Source organism: Oryctolagus cuniculus, chromosome 3 (genome assembly GCF_051225735.1).
Source record: "Oryctolagus cuniculus isolate XC-2025 breed Fujian yellow rabbit chromosome 3, ASM5122573v1, whole genome shotgun sequence".
Taxonomy (NCBI): Eukaryota; Metazoa; Chordata; class Mammalia; order Lagomorpha; family Leporidae; genus Oryctolagus; species Oryctolagus cuniculus.
Window position 1 is genome coordinate 24,873,054 of NC_142869.1, and position 26,585 is coordinate 24,899,638.

At 38.6% G+C, this 26,585-nt stretch overlaps 1 protein-coding gene and 1 long non-coding RNA gene across 7 annotated transcripts in view; one reads left to right on the forward strand and one right to left on the reverse strand.

Annotated features, from left to right (window-relative positions):
* Positions 1-26,585, reverse strand: part of VWC2L (von Willebrand factor C domain containing 2 like) — a 165,547-nt gene that overhangs the window by 76,996 nt on the left and 61,966 nt on the right. The window lies entirely within an intron of this gene.
* Positions 1-26,585, forward strand: part of LOC149127288 (uncharacterized) — a 150,678-nt gene that overhangs the window by 25,638 nt on the left and 98,455 nt on the right. Inside the window, exons 3-4 of one of the 4 annotated variants that reach the window (XR_016231448.1) lie at positions 3,164-3,266; positions 7,164-7,437. The exons of 2 other annotated variants lie outside the window; for them this stretch is intronic. This is a non-coding gene — a long non-coding RNA (uncharacterized LOC149127288). Of the gene's footprint in view, positions 1-3,163; positions 3,267-7,163; positions 7,438-26,585 lie in introns of those variants that run through there. One more of the 4 variants, XR_016231450.1, reaches the window with a different exon arrangement.

Consider the following 26,585-nt stretch of genomic DNA (forward strand, 5'->3'; position numbering starts at 1 on the left):
TGAGGAAGATACTGGATCTTTAATTTGCTTAAGCTTTGCCATAATATTTAGGTGAAATATGCTAACAGACACATACAACCACTGCATACAAATAATTATAAGTCTATGAAATTGTTGGCTATGGGAATAGCATATATTGAGATTTTGGTGGAGCATCATATTGGTAGTGAGAGAAAAGAGAAGGAAATCACAGGGTAGTTAAGAAGGAACTTCATTATATGAAGCAGAAATGGGACTCATAAGACCTTCTACAAGTATGAATAAAATGACCTTGTGTTGTACAGAATCAAGGAGGTACTGAGTAATATAAGAAGGTAAGAATGACAATTTTATATCATTATGAAAGATCATATATAATTTCAGGGTTTTGACAAATAGCATCGAACTAATACTTAATAATTATTATTTCCAATTACTCTTGCATTTCCCATTAATACAGAAATAATGTTACTTATTGAGAATTTGCCAATGTTTCAAGTTCAGTGGTAATTGCCACTGAAGCAGAGACTAGAAAAGAAGAAAATAGTATAAAAATATTTATGAATAGCAGCATTTCATCATTTTTTTCATTGATTGTACTATAACAAACATGACCATGTAAACAATCATGATTTTTATTCATTTGCTCCCCACTCTGCCATCTGGACTGACTTAGCTCAATATTCCTGCTGATCTTGCTGCAGTCTGCAGGTGGGACAACAGGGAGCTGGGCTTAGCTGGAACCCTGGACAGGGAGATTTCTTTTTCTCTATTGTCTCAGAATCCCTCCCCCTCTAAGTGCCCTTTCCACATGGCTTCTCCTGCAGGGTAGCTGCACTCTTGTAACATGGTTTAGAGCTCCCAAGAGAGCAAACGAAGATTCTTTCGGTTCAGGCAGATTCAAGGAGGAAGGTATACATAAGGGCATCACCTCTGGGAGTCATGAATTCCTGGGGTCACCAGTGTAACAGGCACCACCAGAGTTGGGGGTGGGGGAAATCCTTCTTTACAAGACCTCAGATTTCTTTTAAGTAAAAGTGACAGTGAAACAGCTGCTAGAGTGGTTCATCTCATTGCTAAATTTGTGAAAAATAGCTAAGCATGTTTGCCTTTTGGGAATGAGCAGTTTCTTCCAGAAGTGTCCAGCATTGCCTGTAGGCAGATCTATATAATTTAGGGGGTTTACTATTACTTACCAGTTAATCAAGCTGAAAGCACGTTTGACCTTGGTCTCTATAAGACACCAGAATGATACTGCTTCCATCTGCAACTGTGTTGCTTTTATTTCTCAACTCAGGGAAGAGAAATTCTATTTCTGGGTCTCCTCAGGGATTACCACCTGATGAGGTTACAAATTCTGATAAGTGTGAAGATGCAAACAGAGGAAGAGTGAGTGATCAAGAAACTGAGAACAGAATTTTAGAAGGTGGAGAGGATGATATTGCAAAGCAATAGGCCTTGGGGTTTCCATTTGGTTACAGAATGGAAGATGGTCATTTGGTTATGCCTCTTAATAATGGAACCCATGTGGTACCTTTACTTTTAGTGGTCTCACTAATTGAGTGTACTCTTCCCCCTTTATTAACAGAAGCCAGATCTTGTTGAGAATAGCAATCTATCCAGGTAAAAATGCATTCCCTCACCTTTCTTGAAGATCAAGGAGCTATATGACCCAGTATACTAAGCACAGGAAAGTAAAAGTTGTTAGATGACACCTGTGAGTGCCTCAGAAGTTGGCAGTCAGAGTAGGGAACTGGAAAACAGATTCAGATGGGAGGGATGTATTTTTCCTTCTTTCCTCCTTGGAATGTAGATAAATAATTGGAGCTGCAGTGACCATAAGATAAACCTAAAGATGCAATCCATGTACTTCCAATGATAAAGCATAAGGACAGGAGGCTGGAACCTTGAAAATAATTATGGTGCCCCCATCCCAGACCTGTAATAATCATTCCCTGACTTCCAATTACATAGAGGTGAGAAAATACTGTATCTTGTTTAAGTTTATTTTTAATGTTTGTGTTACTTTTCGGTTGAACACAATTTTTAACTGACCATTTCATTTGAAGAGGCAAATAAAAGCTCGTAATTAATGTCTTTCCCCCAAGAATGATGACACAATTTAGGTCAGATATTTATTCAGAACTGTGGGAGGGAACATTTACACATTCGACATATGAGCTATAATTTCCCATCAGAGAACGGGCATTTTCTTTTACTTCTGCCTGGTGCATTCTCTCCTGAATGTGGAGTCTCTACTCGAACATCCACAGCTCAGAAAGGCCTTTCACAATCACCCTATGTACAATGGTAGCCCTATAATTCTCTATAATCTCATTCTCCTCCCAACTCTTAACATTCTTGGCCTTCACATTAGCTTGTCCATTATTGTCTCCTCAGTACTTGGAAGTATGTGACAATTAGTTATTGCTCAATGAATTTTTTTAGGTGACTGAAAAAATAAGCAGAAGCAAAAATAATGCACATTTGATTCTGAAATTTTCCTGAGAAAACTAAAAACAAATCAATGCATGTAGAAAAAATTATGATTCATAGCTCTTTGTAGGTTGAGAATTACAAATACACTGCTAAAGTTCTGAGTTGTCCTGTGCCTGTTAAAATAATGTCTGTTCCAATTGTTCAGTGTAACTGGCAGTGTTTAAGCTAGACGGCAGTTTTTCAAACTTTGCTAATTTCTTCCCTTCAGTTTTATCTGAAAGAAATAGAATGGTGAGACATAAGTCTCAAAAGGCACATGAAAGTGCTCATAAATCACTTTTATGTTGACTTGGTCATGTAGTCTTCAGATTTTCTTGGGCTTATATGACTTATGCCTCCTTAGTAATAAAATAAAAACAAAGCAATGGTTCACATTCATTAAAATACATTTATCACTAGATTTTTTTACACACATACTTGTATCATCCATGAATATGCATATATACATACACATACACATAAATACCTGCCACTGGATTTTTATTCATATATGCACACAGGGGCTTCAAACTGGAAAATGGAATTAAAAGATGAAACTTTTACATGAACTTTTGGTAGTACCTTTATATATATTATGCATGTATATTTTATGCATACATATATGTACACACACCTAACTTGTTTTTCGATGTCATGAGAATATTGAAACAGTCTCTCACTCATTTTCATGTACTATAGTATTCAGATGCCTCATCTCCAAAATTTCAAAAGGATGTAATTTGCCTTATTTCAAGCTGGCCAGGCAGAAGTGTTAAGAAAAAGAAATCAGGATTCAAACAGATCTACGGGTAAGCCTTGAGGGATCCTGGCTCTACTTGGGTGGCAAATGGGAATCTTTGAATTAGAGGCCTCGGATAGTCCACAATATGCTGTGAAGCTATAGACTGTTCCTCCCCCTTTGGGTGGCACAGAGAAGCAGCGATACCAGGTTTCCAGAGTTTTTCTCTACTTGTGTGCACTGAAGCAGCTGCCCAGGGCCCACCTTTACCGGCACTCCCAAGGCACCAAAGTGGACTCTCAAGTTCTTGCTACAAAAATGTGGGCAGATAATTAATGCCACTACTAGGTCAGGCCCATAAACATCTAGGTGATCTGCCATCCTATTTTTCCCCCTGCTGACAGGCTGTATTTTCATGGCCAAGGTGTCCTGGGGAAACAGTATTGAAACAGCCAGAATCTTTGTACATTCAGCTATGTAATGACTGTCTAGAGCAGAGCCTTTTCCCCTACATCCGTCTATTGGGTCAAGCCATGGAGCTTTCAGATTTTTCCTGCTGTAGAACCTGGCAATCTTAACTAGTATGCCTCAACTACAGCTTTCACAGAAGTTATGAATTTACTATCAATATAGAAAGCTAGCTGAGCACAGAGTAGTGGTCGTCAAACTTCAGAATCTCTTGGAGAGTTTATTATGAATACGAATGCCTAGGTCCAACTTTTGAGATTCTGATTTATTAAGTATGGTGTCTGGAAGCAGATATTTTAATCATCATGTCAGGGGATATGATGCATGTTCAGAGAAATTCTGATAAGAGTGCATTTGCAGAAATGGCAGCTGGGAGTCTAAGGTTAAAAATGGATTGCAGGTTATAACCAGATTAATGTATGAGCTAGATGAATTAGAAATCAGCATGGGGAAAATTGTCAGAAAATTCTGTCCTGCATCAATAAGTATTAAAATTCGGGTACCAGTGACCTACCAAATTTCAAAGCTAGTGATTCACAGAGGAGGTTACAAAAACTGGGCAGATTTAAAAAGGACGCAATTGAATTCAGAGAAGTAGGAGGGAATAATTTCAGTATGAACATTTGCAAACAAAAAGCTTATAAACTAGCATAACCCAATTGAAGTAGATCACTTAATGGGAGTACTGGTTTTGAGGTCAACACCACTGTCAACACCTCTTTACCTATCACAGATGAACAATATATGGAAAGGCAAGAGCTTAAAATGAGTGGTTTTTGTTCCCCTTTCCAATACACTATTAAATGAAAATGTTACAGGCCTAAATCCAAAGACTATTCTTGGATTGGATCTTTTCCAATGCTCTAAATTTAACCAGCTAGGATACTTATTTAACCTTTTAGAATATAGCATTTGCCTTTTAATGGGAAACCTGCATTTCACCATAATGATAAAACAGACTATACTTTTCTCTCAAAGAAATATGGTCCTCTGGTACTGTATGTATAATTAACACAGTTAAAATCAGAATTGTAGCAATGTGTGAAAAGAATAAAACATACAAACTCATAGTCTTATCCTTAGATGGTGAAAAATACGCCCCATTCCTAGTTAAATAAAGGCTATAGCATGAATATTGCTGGATATTATCATCACCAAGTTTTTATTGAGAATGAAGTGTCTGGTGAGAACAGAATCTGAAAGGAGTAAAGTTGTAGAATAGTTGGTAATAAAAGTACAGCTTTTGTGTTTAAATGAAAGTATCACTCAATTATGGAAGATTTAACTGGTCAGCAACAACTTTAAGCAGTAATGTACAATTGCATAAGATTTCTTTTCAATCTATGGTTCTTTGGAAAATCAGGAGCTCCAGTTAAGAACATTTTTACTCCAAGGAGCATGAGGCAGAGTGGTGAACACGTTCTTAGAAATAGCAAATTAATGAAGGAGTGTATCAATACTCCCAAAGCTGGTGCTCTTGTAAACTGACATGTCTGGAAGACGGAAGCATAATGGATAGTTGTAAATTAACACACTGCAGCACACAGATGTCATGGTTTGGAAAAGGATGCCTAATAACATGAATGAGTTTAAAGCCAAGCCATGGAGATGAGGGTGTTTCCTATGCTTGTAGGTATCCTATTATACCTTCCTTGTCAAATGTGAAGGATATTCCACTAAAATATATCTGAACTGACTTTTTAGCTTGTTTGAAGTATTATTTACTATAATTTACACATTTTTAAGGTACCCACAAAAATTTCAGAAATTCATCATGTTTATTTAAAAAAATACTTCCTTATGTATAAGATGATTAATATAAATTTTAAAAATTCATTTTTATTTACTCAAGATGAAGACACAATAATACACCCCCTCAACACACACACACACACACATATACACAGCTCCCATTCACTGGTTCACTCCCCAAATGTCCACAATAGCTAGTGTTGTACCAAATTCAGATCCAGGAACTGGGAACTCAATCCAGGTTTCTCACATTAGTAGCAGGGACCTAACTACTTGAGCTAGCTATCACCACTGCCTCCAAGTATTGTCAGGAAGCTGGAGTCAGGAGCTAGAGATGAGTATCTCCAATGTGGGATGTAGTGTCCTTTTTTTTTTTTTTTTTTCTTTTAAGACTTTATTTATTTGAGATGTAGAGCTAGAGAGAGATGTAGAGACAAAGAGAAAGGTCTTCTATCTGCTGGTTCACACACACATGGCCGCAAGGCTGGGCTGGGCTGATGGGAAGCCAGGAACCAGGAGTTTCTTCTGTGTCTCCCACATAGGTGCAGGGACCCAAGCACTTGGGGCATCTCCCACTGCTTTCCCAGGCCATTAGCAGAGACACGAACCAGAAGATGGTGCCCCAGATGGAGGCTTAACCTACCATGCCCCACAGCAATAGACACAAGGGATTTCAGTGTCTTAACCAGTATCTCAGTCAACCAGGCCAAATGCCTGCTCTTCAGTGGCAATATTTTACGGTTTCCTTCCTTTGGGGAAAAATGGTCATACAGTTTTCAAGGTGACCAAATACAGAGGTAACTTATTTCATACAACCATCTCATGTAGCAATTGGGAAGAATATATTGGTAGAAATAAATTGGTTGTCATCTTACCGATGAGGAAACTGTTGTGGGACACTGAGTTTCTATGCCACTGGTTCTCAAAGAAAATCCTCTGGTTTGTTAGCAAGTAGCAGAAAATTAAATCATTCAAGTTAAGTACTGTTTGTCAAGAAGCTGCTCACATTTCAGGCAGAATGGAGAAGAGAAAGTGCAATCCTGAAGTTCACACTTTAGGGAAATAAAGTGAATACTCACAGATCAGATACTTGGAGTCACAACTACTTTGGCAATGGAAAAGGGCAAACAATGAGAGAAAAGTCAGCAAAGAGGGGTAATTAGAGGGTAATTTAATTTCTGCAACTTTCAGTGACTTGATGGTGAGAGGAGAATCTATTAACAGAGTGTTTCTAATCTGGAGATGTTCAAAATCAAATATCAAATGTAAATATAAAAATATAAATTTTAAAAAGTAATAAAATATAAAAAAATCAAAAAGCAACATAAACCATAGAGTCCATCAACAAAAGGATGAAATAGTTTTTTAATGAAAATTATTGATAAACAAAACCACTTTGAAAGCATCAGCTAAAGACTCTGCTTTGTTGGAAGATAGTTAAGAAACAGTCATGCAAAGAACTTAAGAAATCTAAGAGTTATCCGGAATGAGAACTTTATATCATGAGACGATGAGAGCAGTTATGCATTTCTCACTTTTCTGGAAAGTTTTCTACTTGAAGTATGTCCTTGAACAAAAAGAAAACAAAAAGATAACCAAATTAGAAATTTAAAAAAGTACCTAGTGGTATAAAAAATAAGCTATAGCTGGATAACATTTCAGAGATGAATTTTAAGTTTATTCAAGTCTTGGGGCAGGCAACACCTGTTTGGTAGCAATAAACATTAATTTCTGATTTGACTTTAAGAACTTCTGGGAGAAAAGGCTAAACAAAGCTGGTCTGGAGAGACTGAGACTTAAAGAAGAGATGAGAGATTTTCCTTCAAAATAGGAGAACCTAGCACAAACACACGAGGTTAAGGAAGACCATCTAAGAAGAAGGTGAAGGCCAAAGTCATTCCTGATCTTTGAGAAACTCCTCAGTGATATATCGAGTGGGGTCTCATTGTTCAATTTACTGTGAAAATGCTCCTGGCAGTGTGGTTGGAAACTTTATCTCTTAAGTCATTCTGGTGGCCTTATACTTTCTATGGGAAGGCAGCTTTGTTTGCTAAAAAATTTTTTTCAAATCAAAATAATTGAGAAGTACTAATTTCATATCTGTTAGAATAATTATATTTTATCATAACTGGGACTGAATAAATTGATGGCATTGTAGCAAGCAAGAAAGCCATAGATAAACTTTGGAGTGTCTCCTGGTCATGTGGGAATGGAGTTATGCTAAGTAAAATGAGAATGGTCTTATGTACTGAGGAGTATGCAGTGCATGTACTTGGCATAAGATACTGGAAATATAGCAAAGTAGAGTTGATGTCTTTTCTGATTATTTTTTGAACATTTGAAAATTAGAAATAGGCTTACAGGATTTGGTTGTATAAATTGTTCTTCAGGATATCAGAAAAAGGTGGTATTAGACTGGAGAACGAGAATGAAAAAAAACAATAACATGCAATGAATAGAGTGAGAAGGTAGGATATCACCCCAGAAGGTAGGATATTAAATGCCCTTATCTTGATAAAGTGTTTGTTTCTGTACAACTGTAATCAACAGACTCTTGTCAGCTCTGCAATAATCTGTAATCTGTGACCCTCTATCCTATGCCCCAGTACCTCAAATGGACAGGTGAGCAAGGCCTGACCTCAGAATACTCTATTTCCTTGTTTTAGAGGCAAATGAAAGACCTAAATTTAACCAGTCTGCCTTGGAAAATTCACCAGAATTATTCAGAAGACATTCCCCCTTTTTTTTTTACTGTTGTTGCTAGATTGATAGGATATAAAACTGTTAGCAGACATGTTTGCGGGGCGGGGCGGGGGGAAGAGTGGAGCTGGGGAGCCTGAGTAAGAATGAAAAAAATAGAAAGGAAAGTAGAGCCAAATTCTGAAAAACTGACGGGATCATTAAGACATTTTTGAACCTATGGATCTAGCTAGGCCTAATATAATGCCTACCTTCGGATTTTCCAGTTACATGAAACAATAGCTTTTCATCAGATCTTGTTAGCATGGGATTTAAATTTTGTCCTTTGTACAAATTTGGCTTCCTAATCAAAGAGAATATGGGTTGATAGAAATTGGGCTTATTGAACCAGTCATACTGATTTAACCTCTGCTTCTGACATAAGGTCTTCCATGAGATGTACTTCAGAGAGGAGAAGTATTCTATTTGCCTGTTCTGATGCCAGCCTTGTATGATCTTTTGTATATGAAATGGTATCATATTTATATATAATCTATTCATATCCTCTAAATCATCTCTACATTACTTGAAATACCTTATATAATGTTGATACTGTGGGTATGGCTTTTACAATACATTGTTTAGGGAATGATGACAAGATAAAGGTCTGTGAATGTTCATGTCATGCACAATTTTAGAAATGTTTTTCAATCTGCAGTTGGGTAAATCTGAGGTGTACCCTGCATTAGCAATATAAGTTACGATAGTTTTTAAAATTGCTATCAATTATTTGTCCCTCTTTCCCTGAAAAAAAAAAATCCCTTGCCCTTTCACACAAATTTGGCTAGGGATAATGAAACATAAATGGAAGTACTGAGCTCCCTGTGCAAGCAGAACCTATAAGCACCTGCACGTTGTTCTGCCTTTGTTTTCTTTTCCCCATGCTAAGAAATGTTTTATGTCCCAGATGGGAACTGCTTTTTCAACATAGAGCCTAGAATAAAAAAAAATCATAAGAAGAGGGGCTATAATCAGTTCACATCTGACAGGGATTGTGAGCAAGAAGCTTGGACTTGTCTCCAGTCAAGTTTAATATTCTGTTGTTAGCCTGTGAGATACTGAATTTGTTTGTCAAGGCATCAAAACTTAAGAAACATCAATACATTTGAGATACCAAACTGCAATATTAAGAAAAAATGCTGAAATTTAATGATTCATAGGAATAATGCATTTCTCATTTAGCCTCTGATGCACTTAAAATCAATTTACCAAAAAAAAAAAAAAAATTGCACCATAAATGGACACAGTTATTGCAAAGGCCTCCCTAGTCCAGAGAGTATTACTACATTTTCTTCTTTGGTTGTCATTTCTGGCCCTGGATTGTTCTGTGTGTGTCTCACATACAGTAATCTATGCAGACTGGACTGCTCATTTGGTGGGTCTCTTTGCTGCATTGTTGTCCTAAGCTGACGTTTCCTCAGCTGCTGCCAACAAATGTCACAAGAGAAGGCACTTGACACAGCAGCACCTCCTTTGTAATAGCCTTTTGTGGTCATGGTTGATGGACTAGAGAGTCCTTTGAACAGCTGCTCCCCATTGTCACCTATCACACTGAGGACTACACATCCCTGATACCAAGCTCTACCTCAGGGGATGGTTGTAACATGCCCTCTCACTTCTGAGATGCTTTATGTGGCTCAGCAGGTCACGTTGTGCTTTCCAGATACACTGCACACAGAAAACTGCTCTCTGACTTATCCTCTCTTTGATTTGTTCACCACGCTTAATTTTCTTACATCAATCATCATCATGCCTGTTATCCCTCTGATATATTCCTAGGACTCTGCAGTATTTTGAGTTGTATTAGTTTCTCTTTCATATCTTTGGTATAAAAATAGGTCTTAAATGAAAACAACAGTGCTTTCCTGATTATGTTCCAGATTTCTACAAATTTTAGCTACCTCATAACTGGGAAGGAACCAGACAGAGAGGTTAGAGTGCAGGAGGAAGAAGGGGAGAAGGATGTTTATGGTGTGCCCGTCATAGGAACTGGAAAATAGATAGTCTTTTCCCTGCTTTACTGCTACAGAAATAAAACTCAGGAAGTTAAGTAACTTGATCAAGGTGATCCAGCTAATACGTAAAAGAACTGGGAACCAAATATATTTCTATGAGTGTCAAATGTTCTCTTTCTTTCATGTGGTATCATTTCTTAGAATGAAGTGAGAAAGGCCTTAGGGCATGAAAAGGAACTCTGTAAGTTTAGACAAGTTATTGGTCAATGAAGGGGTTGAGCAATTTTTCTCTAAGCATCTTAATAGTCAATGAATCTAAAATGATTGTCCAAAAGTCTACATAGTTCATTCTATTAGACTAAAACAGTGATATTTCTTTAATTTAGTGCCCTTCTCCTACCATATCTCGGCTCTGAGATTCATGCTCTCCTGTTCCCTAGTGGGAAAATTGTCTTCTTCAGTCCATATTTAGCCCCTTATTTAGGATTTACCTCCTAAATATTCATAGGACAGTGCACCAAATGTTATTCCTTTCTTTTGTATTTTTCAATTATCCTTACTTATTGTTATCTTTCCTTCTATACATAACACTCAAGACTATCTCCCAAAATATCTCTCTAGTCCTTTGCTATATTACTTGCCACATATTTATAGGATATCTTTTTTAGATAATTGAGATAAAAATCAGATAAAAATTCAGCCATTAGTTATTTTAAAGTATACAATTCAGTGGCTTTTAGTTCATTCACAACTTTATGCAAAACCAATTTTATCACCTTCTAAGGGAATTCCATACCCATTAAGCAGTGACTGCTAACACCTCCTCTCTCCCCTAAGCCCATTCCAACCACTAGTTGGCAACCACTATCTGTATATATTTATCTGTTGGGGAAATTGCATAGGAAACTAACAAACTAATAACCTATGTGGAATTTGCTGTTTGACTTATTTTTCTTAGCATAATATTTGCAATGTTCATCCATGTGATATCTATAAGCTGGCTTATTGACACTTGTAGCCTATTCTTATCCCAATTTCTTATTCTTATTTTCTCTACCCATGCTTGACTTGACCTCTGTGCAGCAACTGAGTACTTGGCCTCTTTCTTCTTCCTGAGAATTTTTCCTTTCTGGATAGCCCATGTGTCTGAACTTCTTTTTTAAAATTATTTATTTTGGAGGTAGAGTTACAGATGGAGGGAGAGAGAGAGAGGTCTTCCATCCACTGGTTCACTCCTGAATCAATCTGAATCCAGGAACTTCTGGGTTTCTCATGTGAGTGCAGGAGCCCAAGCATATGGGCCATCTTTCACTGCTTTCCCAGACCATAAGTAGAGAGCTGGATTGGAAGAAGAGCAACTGGGACATGAATGGATACCCATATGGGATGCCAGCTTAGCCTACTATACCTCAGGGCTGGCCCTTCTAAAGTTCTTCTTTGTGGGAAAATTTTTTAAAAATTTTATTTAAGGTATACAAATTCCATGTATTTCCTATATACAGACTTAGAAACATAGTATACTTCCCACCCTATTCTCCCTCCAGCCCACATTCCCACCCTTTCTCCTCATTTCTTATTCTCTCTCAATTTTTCTCCTTTCAGATTAATTTATACTCAAGATTAACCCTACACTAAGAGTTCAACAAATAGTATGTGGAAAAAAACCCTGTTCCTCAACAGTAGAGACAAGGCTGCATCAATCATCAAATTTCTAAATGTCAATTTCACTACTATACATGAAACTGATAAAGGATTAATATCCAGTATCTGTAAAGAGCTCAAGAAGCTCAACAACAACAAAACACATAATCCAGTTAAGAAATGGGAAAAGGCATTTTTCAAAAGAGGGAATTCAAATGGCAGCAAAGACATGAAAAAATGCTCAAGGTCATTAATCATCAGGGAAATTCAAATCAAAACCACAATGAGGTTTTAACTCACCCCAGTTTCAATGGCTGATATACAGAAATCAATAAACAAACAATAAATGCTGGCAAGGTGTGAGGAAAAAAGTACCCTAATCCACTCTTGGTGGGAATCTAGACTAAAACAACCATTGTGGAAAATAGTATGGAAATACCTCAGAAAGCTGAAAATATATCTATCCTATGACTCAGTCATCCCACTCTGGGAATGTACCCAAGGGATATAAAATCAGCATCTGAAAGAGTTATCTGTACCTCCATGTTTGTTGCAGCTGAATTCACAATAGTTAAGATAAGGAATCACCCAAATATCCATCAACTGATGACTAGATAAAGAAATTTATAGTATATATACACTATGGAATACTACTCAGCCATAAAAAAGAATGAAATCCTAACTTTGGCAACACAATTGATGCAACCAGAAACCATTGTACTTCGAGCAGAAGAATTTTTGAAACTTCTTTTAAGGCTCATATTCACCCTTCTACAACTTACATGTTGATATTTTTCCAGGGTCCAATTTGGGGGTTCATTTTCTTTGCCCTTCCTTTTGACCATTTATAGCCTTTCATGGCATCCATTGCCACACTTACTCTAATCAGTTCCAGTAGTACAGTAGTAGTTACTTATTTGATGGTCTGAGCAGTCCTGTTCCAGACTGCTACCTTCCTGTCACCATCCCCTGCAACTCACGGGCTTCATCTTCTTTCTCCCCCATCCATATGGTTTAATATGACTCCTGGCACTCAGGCTCCTGTGACAAGTGTCCAGAAGGTAGACATAACCTACATCATATCAGTCAGAAACCAATCCTAGACATTTTTAATTAGAACCAAATTAAAATATTTTATTATTCTCATGTGTCTATTCCTAAAGCACATGATGCTAGTAGAAACACATGACCTAAGAAACCAAGGAGGATAAAGAAAGTTCTTTCAAGCCCAAGTCTCATTCTGTTGCTGGACTTTGGCTCTGTCTCTGCCCTTGGATCCAACTGATCCATCACCAAATCTACCATCAGCTCAGAATTTGCTGAGTATGTCCACTTACCTCTGCAAAGGCCACACAGCTATTTGTTGCAGAATGGCTAGAAGATATTTTTCCTAGGCATAAAGCCACCCCTTACCCCAATATCAACTGAGCAAGAAACAAACTGTTATTGTGTTAAGCCTTTGAGATTGGGGAAGTTTGGTTATAATAGCTGTTAAAAACATTTTCCATGATTGATGTGGTATCTCACACCCATTTCCAATTCAACATGTTTGAAAATATATAAATAATCTTCCTTCTCTGCAGTTTCCTCTGTCTTACTTAATGGTTCCAAAGTTCATGTCAGCAATCTCAGCACCATACTTAACTGCTCCATTTTCTGCAATCTACATGATTTTCTCATATAGCTTTTCACTAAGTAAAATTAATTTGACACATTTAAAATCTCTCAACTCTATCCCCTTTTGTCTTTACCATTGCTGATACCTTTGTTCTAGCCCTTGGCATTTCTTGCTGGGTTATTGCAATAGCTTTTCAACTAGATTCTCCACCTAGAAGTAACATCACTTCAAATCATTCTTTTCTTTTCTGCTGTGATAAGCTTTTCAAAGATTCATATTCTCTTTCTCTTCTGAAAGTCTTTTAGTGACTCTATAATATCATCTGGGTAAAGATCATGAAATCCCATTTGTGTGCTACTACCACAACCTCCTTCTGAATTAATCAATTAGAATTATTTCTTTGAGGATGTGTTGATGTGACTAAGTCCTACTACTATGGCCATAACTAATCGGATGAGGGATAGGGGACTGAATCAAAACAGTCCTCTGATTAGCATGTAGTAGTTAATGAGGTAGTCTTGTATTCCAATTCTATCCATGTTTTTTCTATATTCACTTGTGACTTAAACTGATCAAATTCTCTATCCCAGCGAGTTTGAATGTGATATATATAGTGTGACCATAATAGAAAGCAGACTTACAGTGAATTCTGCTGAGTGAAGGCATTGGTACACTAAGACTATAAAGCAGTAGAAATGGAGATAAACCAATCCATAAGAAATAGAGGAGGGGCTGGTGCTATGGTGTAGCAGGTTAATGCCCTGGCCTGATGCACTGCCATCCCATATGGGTGCTGGTTTGAGTCCTGGCTGCTCTGCTTCCGGATCCAGCTCTCTGCTATGGTGTGGCAAAGCAGTAGAAGATGGCCAAGTCCTTGGGCCCCTGCACCCATGTGGGAGACCTGGAGGAGGCTCCTGGCTCCTGGCTCCTGGCTCCTAGCTTCAGATCATCTCAACTCTGGCTATTGCAGTCATTTGGGGAGTGAATTAGTGTTGGGGTCTTAAGCCTGAGGCTGGCCTCTGACCAACAGAGGTAGTACAGGCACTCCCCAACAAAGCGAACAGGAGAGGTAAGGTCGATGGGTGATGAACACACCACAAGCATCCGTGAGTTCTGTCGAAGCAGGAACTACTTTACTGAGGAAGTGTATAGGCTTATAAAGCTTACAAAAGACATGCGCAGTAGGGGAGCCAGTCAGCGAAAAGGTCATGCAGGCATGGGTGGACCACGCACAGGGGCATCTTAAGCAAAGTATAGGGATCACACACTGTCCACGTGTTCGGAACTAAAGCAGACCTGTCCCTGCCGGTGGTCTGATCTTACGTAGCTTAACCACAGCAGCCGCAGACACGCCCCTCGAACATCCGCCAGGTGCCATATGGCAATGGAGGTTTTAGGCAATGCCCAACAAATCAGCAGATGAAAGACTCTCTCTCTCTAACTCTGAATTCCAAATAAATAAGTTTAAAATGAAAAAGATATTATGAAGTTTAGAAAAAAAAGAAATAGAGGAAAGATTTAGCGAATTTGGAGGTGTTCCAATAGGCACAGGTGAGCCCAAGACCAAAGGGAGTAAAATTTAAGGTATGTTGGGTACCTACAGTAAAACTAACTGGCATTTTGGAGAAGACGAGTTTCCTAAAGAAGCCAGGCTATCAGTAAACCTAGATCTGTTCTTGTGGGTTGAACAAGAATCAACTTTTCCATGAGATCTGACTGTTCAGCTTTTGAAATATTTTCTGTTTCTTCATTCCTCCACTGAACATTATAAAGCCCCATCAACTTGAATTAAACTGAGTGTTGCTAATTGGTGGTTTGCAAACAGAAGACATCATGATCTACAAGGCAAGATCAATTGTTCTCTGCTTGTTCCCTGGTTGCCCTCAGTACCTCCACTCACCCCAGGTGCTTTAACAGTCCTAGGCTGTATGGTGTTACTAAATGTTGTGCTCCAGGCCTACTGCCTTTTCAAATGTAGCTTCTTATTTCTTTTTTTAAAGATTTATTTTTACTTATTTATTTATTTGAAAGAGTTACAGAGAAAGGTAGAGACAGAGGGAGAGAGAGAGGTCTTCCATCCACTGGTTCACTCTCCAAATGACTGCAACAGCTGGAGCTGAGCCGATCTGAAGCCAGGAGCCAGGTGCCTCTTCTGGGTCTCCCATGTGGGTACAGGGTTCCAGGGACTTGGGCCATTTTCCACTGCTTTCCCAGGCCATAGCAGAGAGCTGGGTCAGTGCCCATATGGGATGGCAGTGCATCTGGCCAGGGCTTTAGCCTGCTGCACCAGTGCTGGCCCCATGGCTCCTTATTTCACAAAAGAGACCTTTATCTTTGGATGATTTCTATTCATTCTTCAAAAAAAAAACAGGTCAGGTAAAAACCTTCATTTGATGTCTTATCTGACACCTTATTCTCTCCAGCATGTTTTGGATGGTATATTGCTCATCTGGGTCTCCATGGCACAGTGGGCATTCTACTGTCTTGTTAATTTATCATACTTTGATAATAATCTCTTCCTTTATCTGTGTCCCTCTGTAGACTTGCAACCTCCTAAGGTCAGCAGCCATGTCTTCTTCACTGCTCTATCCCTAGCAACTGGATACAGTCTGGCACACAGCACATGCTCATTGACATGCATTGAAGATCTCCAGCTTTTTAAGCTAAAACTTGCCAATTAGTAGTGAATACAATATCAAAATTCCTTAATACACTGATTTGCTACAGTAGCCATAATGAAATACCACAATTAGACAGCTTAAACAACACAAATTTATTTTTTCACAATTATGGAGACTACAGTTCTGAGATCAAGGTGTTCCCAGGTTGGTTGGTTTCTTTGAGACCTCCCTCCTTGGCTTGTAGATGGTTCTTTTATTCCCTTGTTTCCATACAGTTTTCCCTCAGGATATGACTGGGTACTCTCTTCTTATAAGTGCTCCAGTTGTTTTAGGCTGAGGTCCACCACAGTAACCTCATTTTATCTTAATTACCTCTTTTCAAACTCTAAGATACAGCTAAATGCTCAGGTCCTTGTAATGAAGACTTCCAGATATGAGTTTTGGGAGAACACAACTCAGTCATAACACTAAATTACCAAATATGGTTAGTTATTCCCTTAGGAGCTCTGAGTTTTCCTTTAAGTTAAAGTTAGCCGATTAAAAGCAAAGTAAGGACAGCTTAGGGCAGGCTCAGTGATTGTATTGAGAAGTTACAGCTGACAGTGCAGAAAAAATAAATGAAGTATGTCTGAAAGACTCAGCTAGCTGAGCCCACAGGCAACATTCTTAGTTATTGTCAGGAACTTCTCCAGCCCTTTGGCACATGAGGCTGTAGGTTTCTCAGCCCTGTTCCCCTCATCAGCAGCTAATTTGTACTCATTGATGCAGATATATATGTAATTACCTATGCAGCAAGGCACTGTTCTGAGTGGCTCTATGATGCTACCAGTGAATGACAATTGTCTGCTTGGGGCATGGGAAGAATTAAGAGATGAGGGCAACCTGTTTCAGATAAATTTTTGTCCCCCAGTCTCCTACGATTTCCTGCAAGAACATGCTATTCCAAATACTAATCCCTCATGTGCAGTGATGCAAGGAGTGGAGGATTCGAGGACTGCAAGCTCTAGCTCCAGCTTTGGGATGGATTCATTGTATGCATCTCACTAAGCCACGTAACCTTGCTATGGCTCAGGGTCTTCTCCATGAAAGATGGTGACATCTGTGACATTCTTCATCAGGTTGTTGTGATAAATAAGCAATTAAGAGGCACTGAGTATATGACTGCAATTTAATATTGCAATGGCTATCTTCACACATACACACACATAGACTACACACACATATTACATCACATGGAAAAGGAAAAGACTGCTTTGTGTAATTCTAGATGAAATGGTAAAATACCAAATTGTGGCCAGGATCTATGTTGTGCCTTTAGTAATTCATTTCTGCCAACACAGTCTTCCAGAGTGTATTATAGACTTATCTGAAAAACTGCAATTTCCCTAGTCTTTACTTCTTTGCAATTCAAATATACATTCACTTAGAGTGTCAATTTGGGTAGGCCCAAGAGAAGGGAAAATGAAGAAGACATGGATATTGTCTTTATGGATCCCCCAGAGTAGGGAAAAGCTAAGAATATTTACAACTTAGAAGTCAGACAAAGGCAACTTTTTTGGAGAATGAGACAAACTGTGAACCACATTTTCAGAAATAACTAGCACTGATCTAAGAGAGCTTTGCACATCATCTTTCATCTCTGTGGTCAACATATGGGGAAACTATTTTAATTAGCCTTGTTTTCCAGAGGAGGAAATAGAAATGTAGACAGATGAGGTAACTTGCCTAAAATCACTTAGTGAATGGATAGCAGAGCCAAATCTCACACCCAGGTTTGTTTTTTCACCACTGTGCACTATTTTTCCAACAACTTATATTTAAGATGCAGACTTCTACAAGTAAGAAATTTTTTTCACATCTCAAACAGGCCCTTAATAATTTTCTTTTATTTTAAAGATTTACTTTATTTGAAAGATTTTTTTTAAAGATTTGCTTTATTTGAAAATTTATCTTTCATCCTCTGGTTCACTCCCCAAATGGCTGCATAGGCTAGGGCTGGGCCAGGCTGAAGCCGGGTGCCAGGAGCTTCTTCTGGGTCTCCCACATGGGTATGTATAGGGGCCCAAGTAATTGGGCTATCTTCTGTGCTTTCCCAGGCTATGAGCAAGGAGCTGTATTTGAAATGAACCAGTATGGAATGCCAGCGTCACAGGAGGCAGCTTAGCCCACTGTGCCTCAATGCCAGCCCCAGTCAGTTTTGTGATGATATATTTTCATGTTATGAAAATTGAGATGAGCCAGGAAAAAGTGTTCAAAAGTTTTTTGGTGTGGAATATATGACATCAAGATTACCCTGATATCAAGAATTTGTGAAAACGGGTAGTTTGTAAAGACCAAATTCAATTATGAAAATCATAATATAGAAGTTATGGTGCTTCACTTTTACCATGACTTGGAAATCCTTTCAAAGGACTTTAAAATAAACATGTAAGAAATAAATCAGATTTTTTGAGCTTTAAAAGCTTCATTGATTTCTGCTTGATGCTATAACTTAAAATCGAACCCATGAATCGTCTAATTGAAGCTTAGGCTCTCCCTGACTAAGCTACCTAACAGGAGACAATTTTCCATTGTTCTGTTCCAAGAGCACTGCTTCTCTGCTGGCAGGGCAGCTGGCTGGTAAATGTATGCTATTGTTAATAGGGGAAACTGGGAGAGCTGAAACTACAAGTACATGAGGCAATCACAAATGGCTAGAGTTGGAGGCTCTCAAAGAACATCCAGTTCAAAGCCCTTCATTGTAACAAGAGGCACTGTGGGCTGGAGTGATGAAGTGCGATGTCTAATGTCATGTGGTTGGTGGCAAATTTCTGGGAAGAATTCAGACCACCTGAATCCCACCCTTTCAACTGTATGCTTGTTATACCATGTACCGCAACATCCCCATAATTCCTGTCTGCCTAGAATGTGTCCTCCTTCAGCAATAGTCTTTTCAGGTGTAAATCATGAATACGGGAATCAAACTGAATTTAGGTAGGTGGGTCCTATCAGTGAGTTGTATCCCTGTAAGAAAACAGAAGCAGCACACTGGCATGCAGGGGAGAAAACTGTGAAGATGAAAGCAGAGATTGGAGGGACGCATCTCCAAGCCAAGGAATGCTAAACGTTATTGAAAAACCTCAGAGGTTAGAAGAGAGGAAGGATTCTTTCCTAGAGCCCCTGCTGGGGCAAATGGGGGCAGCAGATGGTGTTTCCAGCCTCCAGAACTGTGAGAGAATAAGTTGCTCTTGTTTTAGGCCATGCTGTGTTTGGTACTAGGCTGTGGAAGTTCCTAGGAAGTGAACACGCATACGATCCCTTCTGCTTAGCTATGGCTCATCTTGTGTGCCCCATAACTAGATAACGAACCCCAAGTTCACCACCACTATCAATGGGTTAATAGTCCCATTTTCAAATACGAAGGGCAGCATTTTAATTTATAACCTGAACGATTTTCCCACTCGCACCTGACAAACACACTTACTGTTGTTTTTGTTCCAATTAGCTGTAAGTCACCTTAAATCTCATCACAGAAGGCAGTGATCTATTTAAACTGAATGTAAATGTATTGCTGCTGTATCCAAACAGGGGTAGAACATGGAGAAATTACTTTCGAGGTGTTGAAATCAAGAACTGACAAAAAGCATAGCTTGTTAGAGGTCAGAGGAAGAGAAATACTCATATGAGCTCTAAATCCACAAATAATTGAAAAATTGACTGGTACATTGCAATTTTCAGAATCTTCCCACCCTCTTTTTTTTTTTTTGAGATAGGTTATTTTGATTGTCACTATGCAAATTGAAGTTGAAAATGTAACAGAAAAATAAAATAGTTCAACTATTAACTAAGATTACTGCATTATAATGTATTATAGTCTAAACTCAACTCCTGCTCCCCATCTATTTGTCTTGGTAACTGCAGCAATAGCTGATAGTCCTATTTTGTACTCAATACAAGGCCAGACAGGAAAATGGCAAGTTCGAAAGCTCAGGCTCTGTGACCAGAAATGCTATTTTAAACTGAGGCTCTCAGGCTTTGTATTCCTGACATATAAACAACCGGTCAATTAGAACTTCACAATGGGAGCCCCCTCGTAATGACGATGGCTATGCTAGGAGAGAGGTGGTGCATCAGTTCCAAGCCCCCTGCTTGTGTACTGCTCCTTGTAATCAAAGGAGAAAGAGGAAGGGATAGGTGCTCTCCTGTCAGGAGTGGGCTGAGAGTACTTTGAGTGCGAATGGTCTTGTGACACTTCCACCCTCCTTTAGAATGGAGAGATGCTCAGAATCCAGGACAACAGCTCTTAGGGAAAAATAAGGCAAAGAAAAAAAAATCAAACTGGCTGGCTATCAAGTAGATTACAATCAGTGTTGCATGAACGTGTCTTTGACATTTCATTTTATTCCAGTTTGGAACAACATATAGGCATAGCTATTACCTTTTTGTGTAAGATGGTAGGAGCGAGAGAAAGCAAATGTTCTGCAAGATGTTACTGGGGTCCTTGCGGGGACAGTTCACATGCTCATTATCCACAGGGGGAAGGAGGAGCTGAGTAGAATATGTTAGGAGGAAGCTGGTTTGCTTTACATCTTCTTTTAATCTTCTCTTGAGCTCTTTAGAATTATTAATTATTTTTGTACATGGTATCAAATGCTGTTATTAAGGATTAAGGAGGTTGAGGGCCCAAGACCTGACAACACTTTTGTTAAGGAGATGAATAAACTAACTACCCTTCTTTATATTTTACTTATTCTACTATGTTTGGTATGTTCATGTAGTTTTAAAAATATCTTGGCCAATGTTTTAATTCATATCCCAGACCCTGATGTTGTCTGTCCTTGTGGAATATATGCTATATAATAAGTTGGTTTGAAACACATTGCATTTTTTTTCAAACATTTCTACACCTTGTTTATTAAGAACATTTTTAAGTTACTCTAGTACAAGTATCTGGGAGGTGAAGTCTTATTCAACTGTGGCAATTAAGATTTCTGTTGTTACTTTTTATTTTCAGTAATCCAATAGAGAATGATTTTCTGAGAAAGTAAACTTGATAGTACCAATGCTATCATATTGCAAATTAGAATGTAAATCAATATTTTCAGTATTTGTAACAGGGTTTATTTAGCATCAGGTATATAGAGTTTATATAAAACTTGAAAGCCAGCATCTCAAGGCATGTCAGATATCTAACTATTACTTGTTTTGATTCTCAAATGTATCAGTTGTCTATTGCTGCATAACAAACTACCCCTAAGCTTACAGCTTAAATCAGCAATGATTTATTATTTTTCATGGCCCTGTGAATTGACTGGGCAGTTACTGTGTTGGCCTCTCTCAAGCTCACTCACAAGGCTTCAGTCAGCTGGCTGCTCAGATGGTGCCTGAGGGCTTAAAATTAGCCTCATTCACAACTCTGAGATCCCAGCGCAAGCTGTCAGCTGGGCCTTTCTCTCTACCGTCTCTCATGATTCGGGTGTCTAGCCTGGACTTCCTTACATAATGGTGGGAGTGTTGCATCAGGATGAAAACAGAAGCTGCAAGGACTTCTACAGCTCAGCCTCAGAAGGTCACACTTCTTTGCATGCATTCTATTTGTCGAAACATTTACTAGTCCCCCACCCATAGATTCAGGGGGGTGGAGAAATAGGCTCTGCCTTTATTTAATTGGAATATCAGTGTCACAATTGAAAAAATTGTAGATAGAAGGCTTTGGGGCCATATTATGAATTCCTCTCATAATTTTATAAGAGAATTCCTTCTTTGGAAATTTTTTTTTAATTTTTTTTATTTTATTTTTTTATTTTTTGACAGGCAGAGTGGACAGTGAGAGAGAGAGACAGAGAGAAAGGTCTTCCTTTGCCGTTGGTTCACCCTCCAATGGCCGCCACGGCCAGCGCGCTGCGGCCGGCACACCGCGCTGATCCGATGGCAGGAGCCAGGAGCCAGGTGCTTTTCCTGGTCTCCCATGGGGTGCAGGGCCCAAGCACCTGGGCCATCCTCCACTGCACTCCCTGGCCACATCAGAGAGCTGGCCTGGAAGAGGGGCAACCGGGACAGAATCCGGTGCCCCAACCGGGACTAGAACCTGGTGTGCCGGCGCCGCTAGGCAGAGGATTAGCCTAGTGAGCAGCGGCGCTGGCCCTCCTTCTTTGGAAATTTGTATCTCTCTCTGCTCCCATCGTCTTCTAACCACGAGCTCAGTACTTTGCCTTTAGGTTATGATAGTACACAAATTGCTTTATCCTCTTGTGGTGGAGACAGCCAGATAGCCTTCAAAATCTATTTTCTCCTTCATTAGAAGTAAATCCCTGGCTTTTTTAAAAATCAGTTTTTTAAATTTTAGTTTAGTGCATGGAGCTCTGGCATGAAGAGAGCATTTCCAACTTCCAATTCTGCTAATTTTGGTCCTGGAATTAATTTTTATCTAATGGATAAGGACAGATGAAGTGTGTTTACTTTCAAGGAGCAAACATACCTGTTTTTGTTCCTTCCTTCCTTGCAGGTGTGCAGAACTAATGATTTGCGATCCTATAACCATTTGGGATCACGTAGTGACTCCAGATATGAAAAAAAAAATTCTAGTGGAATAAAAAAGATAGGATGGCCCTGGGTTCCTGACTCCAAGAAGGGCTACACCAGGCCTTGACTGATTTCTTCTAGACTTCTTGAATGTAAAAGAGATAAATTTCTAAATTGAGCACTATTCTTTGGATTTTTCTTATATCTGCCAATGAACTTGCCTGCTAATGTATCTCATTTTATAATTAGAGAGCCATTCTGACTGTGCTGAATCCATCACCAAGTAGTTCTCTATTATTCTTTTATGTATCATGCAGGGATGGGAACTTAATTATCTTCTTCCTCGCATTTAGTCAACCAGAACTTTAGAATACATTACCAACACCAATGACTTTGGATTTTTCCAGCATTCTTAATCCAAGTTAGTGATAGCATACTAAATTGGAAATTTATAGTTTCCATGTTTGAATATTTTTTAAAAACTAACACAAGTTAAATTAGACTGGGTATTCTTATTGTTTTATTTCCAGATTATAAAATATCAATTTAGGAAAACTCAATTTTTTGAGAAAGTAGACCCTTTGCCAGGTTTTGTATTTTGATTGCATAGTTGGGGATGATGTAAAACAAAATGAAAATTCAGTCTTACAATCCAAAAGTCCAACAGTAGAGCATGTTGGTGGAAATAGCTGTTCTGCCTGAATCCTCGTATTCCACATTGGAGGACAGATGTGTACTGGTACTATTTCCTAATCCCAAGTGTAATGAAGGGCCCTAAGTGACAGCCTTGAAATGGTTTCCTTCATTTGAGAGGTATAGCTGACTGATGACTGGCTATCCCTGGAAAAGCTAAAGCAGTTTCGGGATTAGAAACTGGCAAATACTGAGGGTGGACAAATTGCTTGCTGACTCCTTCTGTGGCAGAATTGGGTGAGAGCTGCGGCTAGAGATGTTTTTCACGGCAAGAAGGACGTGAGTACTTCTCACTGCACCACTGTGGCCGACGTGATGGCAGGAACCAGTGTGGGGTTATTTTGGGTTCTGCCCAGTAGTGTTCCCTGGAGGGAGAAGCAACTTTGTTCCCATGGAAACAGCAGTTTGGGAGAGTGTGGAGGGGGAAAGAACAAGGCCTCAGGGCCACACTTTTCACCTGTGTTTGCCTTCTGGACTTGAAGTGGGAGAAGGGGAGATCTGATTTTAAATCAGGATGGGAGTATTGATCAATATCTTGGACTAGACATTATAAGTAATGAGTTGAGACTATGCAACTTAAAGTGTCAAAGACTGAATTTTCAACTAAGAATTGTAATTTTTTCTGAGAAGTTTGAATAGGTAAGATTCAAAATGAAAATTGTATTTATTCATAATTGATGATAGCTTTGATCAATCAGCTAATTACATGCAGAACAACATCCAAACAAAACCGACATTTTAAAAATGACTGTTTCCCCTGTTGAAGTGAAATGGACACTATCAGAAACAGTGACTTGATCAGCCATAGCCCTGACTGTTGATGAACAACTTAATACGTTATCCCTCTTAGTATTTTTTCTTTGTTCTACTTAATACTATTGGTTTAATTCTGTAATTGATACACAGTTATTCTTAAGTGTTGAAACTTAACTGAAAAGTACTCAAACAGTATTTTTCACTTGGTGTTTCTATGTGGGTGCAAACTGTTGAAATCTTTACTTAATATACACTAAACTGATCTTCTGTATATAAAGAGAATTGAAAATGAATCTTGATGTGAAGGGAAGGGGAGAGGGAGCGGGAAAGGGGGGGGTTGTGGGTGGAAGGGAAGTTACGGGAGGGGAAAACTATTGTAATCCATAAGCTGTACTTTGGAAATTTGTATTCATTAAATAAAAGTTAAAAAAAAATGACCATTTCCCCTCCTAAACGGTTCCTTTAATATTACAACAGCATTATTTAACAATGATTGGAACTCAGACATTGAGCCTAACACAGGGATGAAGACAGCCTGCAGTGTTCAAATCCTGTCACATTATACATACTACTTGTGTGATTTTAGTAAGATACTTAATATTTTAAGGTGTTGTGTCTTCAGCTATAAAATGCAAATAATCACCATAGCTGCCTTATAAGGCTGTTAAGAGGATTAAATGAACTGCTTCACAATCTATTAAGTGTGATACACATGTTAGCTACTGACTTAGTCATGGCTCTAGACACAACGGTAAAACCTGGCAGAAGTGGCCCCTTTTCAGAGATCCTGGTCACAGTAGCACAGAAGATACCCTTATAAATCTTACACAGGGGAGTGTTTCAAAACTATCACCACAGATTTGTCCTAGAGAAACAAGTCCTCATTAGAGTTGAACCAAATATGACCTCAGCCTACTTCTCAAGGTTTTCCTGCAGTGTGAAGGCACAGCTAACAGCTTCCAGGAAAGTTACGGATAATCGGAGAGAACATTCTGGCTCCTGCCATTGCTTAGGGAATTCTCCAGCACTGTCATAGTAGGAATTCAGTCCACAGCTTCATTAGGAAGTGGGATGTTCACATTTGTAGCATCTCCTGATTAATTGATCTATCCCTTTTCTTTCTATCTATCTATCTATCTATCTATCTATCTATCTATCTATCTATCTATTCCTGATGTTCAGTTTTCCTGGAGAGGTTGTGTCACATAGCCTTAGCAAATAGAAGATAAAATAGCATTCACAACCTTTTGCATTCTTGTTTTCCCTCTTCAGAGCTTTTGATTTTATCACAGCATAGAAGCCAGTCTCCCTGAATGTAAGTTTCTAAAAGGGGCTTAGACTCTTAAAGGGAGTTAATCAGTGCTCATGGATGTGGAGAAAATGCCTTGGTTCCAGCTACATAATCAATTGCCAGAATAAATATTTGAAGTTCAGCTTTTCTTCTTGAGTTTCCCTACTATTAATAGGTAGATGAAATATCAAAGTAACTCAAAAGGAAAAAAAGGGAGAGAGGGAGGGGAGGGAGGGAGAGAGAGAATGAGAAAAGCAGAGGAGAGAGTGATTTGTCTTTCAAAAGCACTGAATAAATATAATTATGGATGTAACAAGGCCAGCTTCAGGTTTTAATCACTGTTTCCCCACTACCTAATAATTTTCTATTCAGTGCCTGCTGTCGAATAGCTTTTGGGTTGGGTGGCATTAGCTCACCAGGTAACCACAAGTATTCTTTTTAGTTTAAAGCCTGTGGTGCATCAGAGCAAAAGAAACTGGGAAAATTAGATGCACTATGTTCAAAAAAATTCTTTTCATTAGTATTTGGCATTTGATGCTCTGATCTGTAAACTAATGAGTGTTTATGCAATTACTATGCTATATAGAAACTAGTATTTTGACCAGAATATTAATATGTGGTCCACAAGTTTTACACTGGGTATTAAAACCTAAGCAAGCCAGCAGTTTGAATGTGCATGATTTTTTATGAATATATATCATGGCAATATTGAGTTACATGATACATTATATGCTTCTGCATATTGACTATGATGTATTTCCTCAAATCTACAAAGACATAAGCTATCAAGCAGAATATTGCTTCCCCAAATACGAGAATTATCACACAAAGAAAGGGAGGGAGGAGAGCTTGGATCTTGGGTAATACATAAGAAACTGGAAAATGCTCTTCAGACAAAAAGGATAAAAAATAAGAAAAAACAAGTAAGAACATATGTACTTAACTGCCTTGCTCTGTTTTCACGCTTTCTGCTGTCACCAATGTTGTGGCAGCTTTGGATGTGAGAAGACAGACTAATTTTCCTTGGCTGAGGGGAAGAGACAGGGGTCAGGACACATAGATTCAACTTCTGATTTTGACAATATCAGTGTGACCTTGGGGAAGTCCCTAAGCTCCTCTGCAATCAGTTACTTCTTTTGCATCAGGAGGTCCTGGAAATGTCAGCAATCATAAGCCACTTTTGACTTTTTGCTGTTGCTTTTTTTTATGACCTGCATTATGTTTCTGCATTTTTTCCTGCCAATATTAAAAAAAAATTGGGAGATTTTATTTTAAAACCAGATTTCTGGCTTCTGTTCCAGAACTGGAAAATGTAATACTGATCTCCCATTCTTTTTTTTTTTTTTTTTTTGAC